The following is a 4844-nucleotide window of genomic DNA, read 5'->3' as shown; positions in this document are numbered from 1 at the left end:
AGCCTTTGGTTTGATGCTGAACCACTGCTAATTTCTCCTTGGACCAAAAACCCTTCAAAAAGAAAAGAGAATTCCTGTTCCACAACTGATGCCCACAAGGGTCTACATGAGTCTCCTGGGTCTATAGACCAGTGCTGTGAATTCCCGTTGCTTTCCCACAGGCTTGTTTGTGCGATGCAGTTTCCTCTCCAGAAATCCACACTACTCGCCATCCCCTGGGTATTCTGTACATTATTTGTTCCAGTATCTTTCTGAGCATTGTTACACTAACCATCATACAGTTCTCCTGAAAAGTAGGTTAACAAAGGATATCACACTTTCCTGGAGAGTCGCATTCATCCTCCAACAGTCTTCAAACTTAAACAATGAGATTTCAATTGTTCCTTGAGCTAATTCTTCTAAGGTGCACATCTGCATGTTCAACCTACCTGAAAACACCTAATCTTATGTTCCAATGGGACTTTTTGTGTTCCAGCTTCATCCCATCACCCCTTGTCCTGTTGCTAGAAAAAAGTGCTGCCCCAACCACCTGACACACACCCTTTAGATGTTTGTAAATATTAATGAGCTCCCCCCCCTCAGTCTCCTCTTCTCCAGACTGAACAGCCCCAGGCCCCGCAGCCTTTCCTCAGAAGGAAGATGCTCCAGTCCCCTGATCATCTTGGTGTCCCTGGACTGACCTCTCTCCATCAGTTCCCTGTCACTCTTGAACTGATGGAGCCCCGAACTGGACACAGGACTCCAGATGAGGACTCTCCAGATATGGCAGAGGAGAGGGGGAGCAGAACCTCCCTCACTCTGCTGCTCACACTCTTCTTGATGCACTCCAGGATGCCATTGGCCTTCTTGCCCACGAGGGCAGGTTGCTGGCTCATGGTCAGTTTTTTATCAACCTGCACTCCCAGGTTTCTCTCCTGGAGTTCCTCTCCATCAGGTCAATCCCCAGCCTGGCCTGATGCAATAGGTTAATCACAGAGGCATTACTTCAGTCACTAATTTGCCGGGCCAATTAATTGGCCAGGCCTGGGTCAGCTGCAGATCCAACTTAGAACTGACTGGCATTAGCCCTGTCAGGGAAGCTTCTGGCAGCTCTTTGTTTAAAGAAGCCAGCCCTTATAACCCCCTGCTACCAAAACTTGTCCCAGGCAAAACCACTACACCTGTGCCAGTGCTCCCTCACCCTCGGAGTAAAGAAGTTTTCCTCGTGTTGCAGTGGCACTTTCTGTGTTCCAGCTTGTGCCTGTTACTCCTTGTCCTGTCACTGAGCACTATGCAAAAAACACTGGCCCCAGCCTCTCCACACCTGCCCCTCACATGTTTACAAGTGTTGTAAGATCCCTGTCCTGGTTTAGGCCCATCCAGGTACAAAGACCTCGATCGGGCCCAAGCACTTGAGGGCCTTTGGAACTCCCTAAGGACAGGGAGGGCTCTCTCACCACCTGTGGTTCTGGGAAAACAGACAGGACTACGCGACTGGGGGAAGAAAACAAGCACTAATTTGATGGGAGATCCCCTTTTATTGAGGAGTTGTTCTTGGACAGGTCATACCTCACTAAGCACTGTGGCCCTGTCAGACACAGGCAGATGAAACCTCCAGAGAAGCAGTATGAACTGAAGAAACGTGTCAAAGTATGATTGCAGAAAGGAAGAAAACAGACAGGTGGGATGAGATATACGCTGAGAACCGTGTAGAGAAAAACAGTCATGTTATGGTGAGTGAAACAGGATCCTTTGGGTAACTGCACAGAGCATCCTTGAGCTCCTTGTTCCTCATGCCGTAGATGAGGGGGTTCATTGCTGGAGGCACCACCGAGTACAGCACTGCCAACACAAGATCCAGGGATGGGGAAGAGATGGGAAGGGGGCTTCATGTCAGAAAATATGGCTGTGCTGAGAAACAGGGAGAGCACGGCCAGGTGAGGGAGGCAGGTGGAAAAGGCTTTGTGCCGTCCCTGCTCAGAGGGGATCCTCTGCATGGCCCTGAAGATCTGCACATAAGACACCACGATGAACACAAAACACACCAAACCTAAAGCAATGCTAAACATAAGAAGCCCAACTTCCCCGAGGTAGGTATGTGAGCAGGAGAACTTGAGAATCTGTGGGATTTCACAGAAGAACTGTCCCACAGCATTGTCCTGGCAGAGGGGCAGTGAAAATGTATTGGCTGTGTGCAGGAGAGAATTGAGAAACCCACTGGCCCAGGCAGCTGCTGCCATGTGGGCACAAACTCTGCTGCCCAGGAGGGTCCCGTAGTGCAGGGGCTTGCAGATGGCAGTGTGGAGGTTGTAGCACATGACAGTGAGGAGAAAATACTCTGCTGACATCAAGAAGACTAAGAAAAAGAGCTGTGCAGCACATGCTGAGTAGGAGATCTCCCTGGTGTCCCAGAGGGAATTGGCCATGGCTTTGGGGACAGTGGTGGAGATGGAGCTCAGGTCGCAGAGGGAGAGGTTGAGGAGGAAGAAGTCCATGGGGGTGTGGAGGCGGTGGTCTCAGGCTATGGTGGTGATGATGAAGCCTTTGGCCAGGAGGGCAGCCAGGGAATTCACCTTTCCGACACATCTCTGACTTCAGTTTCCCCTCATTCCCTAACCATCTCATAACAATCGCTCCATGTTGCAGCTCAGGTGTCTCAGTGACTTGTTCAAGCATTAGAGATATTTTTCCATTTCTCCCCATGAATTCCCCAATAGTAGGAAACTTGAGAACACAGTCTCAGGAAAGCTCCTTCCCCTAACAGTAATCTCTGCCTTCATCTGCCCCTGGGAAAGTGACCTCAGCCATGTCCTGGGGGTGATGGAGATCTAGGACCAGCCCTGACCCACACGGCACCCCCTGACAACAGAAAAAGGTCCCTTCCCTGCCAGAAGATTCTTTTAACCTCTCTCCCACTTCATTTCCTTCCTCTCTCTCCCCTTTGGGCTCCCTCCAGCTGTCCCTGGGTCTCCAGCTTTGAAACAGGCTGAAACCACCCCTGATGTTCCTTCCCTCAGCTGGGGTGGGACTCTTCCTTCAAGCAGCCACATTTCTCCCCTCAGAGGCAGAGTTGGCTCTAAGACCAGGAGGCAAAATAGACAAAATTTACATTTTGAGGCTCTGGACTTAGTTTATTCTGTCTTAGTTCCTCTCTTTCTCAGCCTCAATGCCACCTTAACTGGGTTTTGAATATCTGCAGTCAGGGCCTCCAGTTCATTGCTTTAACGAGTCCCTGGAGAAGCTTTATCAGTAACAGCCCTCAGTGGGACCCATTAATGCTTCAAGGTACGTGGAGTTCTGCTTCTGACTTGGACTTCTTGAGACATTTCCTTGGTCTCCTTCATCATCTGATGTTCATGGACTCAGCTCCTCAGACACCATGGGGCTCATTAAAGTACAGAAAGCCCTAATGAGCTCTTTCATTTCACTTTCTTCAAGTGTTCACAACTTGTGCAGGTAATTGGAGTCATTTCATTGTGCAGTTAAAGAGGAAGATTTCCAAGTGCACTTAATAACAAATGGACTTAGGGAGTCCATAACCATAGAGTCAGATAGTGAGTCAGTGAGACATCAGGTCACAGAGTCACAGTCACAGAATTATGAATTCAATGTCTCACAGAGTCATAAATCAGTGAGCCAGCAAGTCACAGAGTGATAGAGTCAAAGTGTCAGAGTCATAGAATCAGGGTCATTGAGCCATGAAAGCAGTAACAGATTCACAGTGTCAGTCACAGATTCCTTGACTCAGAGTCAGTGAGTCACAGAATCACAGAGACAGTGACTCAGAGTCACCCCAACGTGGTGGAACTCTGTCATAATGGGAGCCCCTGACACTCTCTAACAATCCATTTCCATCTGCTGGTGGACTTCCTCCTCTCTGAGGTCCACCAGCCTTTGCAGACACTCTCTATTCCCATGTCTTCCTTACAAATAGCATATTGATTTCTTCCCAGCCAAGGCTTGGGCTGGCTCATTCCTGGTAGCCACCCCTCCCCTTTGGTCTCAGGGCTCCAAGCTGTCATGGTTTGACATAACAGCCTTACCTGGTAAGGGGGAAGGGGCTGTAAAGATGGCTCCTGTAAGAAGTTGCTCTCAACTCTCCCCAGCTCTGAGCCAGACCCACTGCTGGGGCTGAGCCGATTAGACGCCTCCATGGTCACTTTTTAAGAAGAAACTGGAAGAGGAGGTTTCTCCCTCCATCTTCCTCTATATTCTTCCTTCTTCTGCCCCATCTTCTTCTTCTGGCTGCTGGTGGTGCAAGGAGTAGGAACAGTGAGAGAAACAACCATGTGGATTCCAAGGTCAGTGATGGAAGAGAGGAGGTGTGCTGCAGCAGAGACTCCCCTGCATTCTATGGACAGAACTGGTGAAGCTGAGATTTATTTTCATTTCTTTAAAGACCCTACATCAGAGGTAGAGACTTGTTTTGATAATGACCTCAGACCAGGGGCAGCGATTCACCTCATTAAAGGCCCTGAGCCAGGGACAGTGACTACGGCCGGAGTGTTGCCACCACCGACAACACCACCAGGCCGCCCGCACGGGTAACTCAGCCCCCCCACTGAGGGGACACGGATCACCACACACTCAGCATTGATGATACTTTATTCCAACCCCTTGTTTACGCCATGTGCTCACATCTGCTACCACCAGCACCTCCTCTCACTCCACCCCATGCCCACCTCTTCTGTACCTTCCACCTCTCACGTTACAACCCGAGATCTTCCGGACGCCCACACACTAAACATCTCCCCCTCCCTATGCTCGATGACTCCAGTGTCCTGTGGCACGGGCTGATACATAACGTGTCTGCCCAGCATATGTGCCAGCTGAGCCAATTGCGGGAAGATATAAACAGGTGCTGG

The 4844-nt window shown here is 50.0% G+C and overlaps 1 pseudogene; it reads right to left on the bottom strand.

Annotated features, from left to right (window-relative positions):
* Nucleotides 1–1702: 1702 nt before the first annotated feature.
* On the bottom strand, nt 1703–2540 carry LOC133629446 (olfactory receptor 14J1-like; annotated as a pseudogene).
* Between the last annotated feature and the right edge of the window lie 2304 nt (nt 2541–4844).

Source organism: Colius striatus, unplaced genomic scaffold (assembly GCF_028858725.1).
Source record: "Colius striatus isolate bColStr4 unplaced genomic scaffold, bColStr4.1.hap1 scaffold_45, whole genome shotgun sequence".
Lineage (NCBI taxonomy): Eukaryota > Metazoa > Chordata > Aves > Coliiformes > Coliidae > Colius > Colius striatus.
Note: the sequence above shows the minus strand (reverse complement) of the source record. Positions and strands in the feature narration are given on the sequence as shown.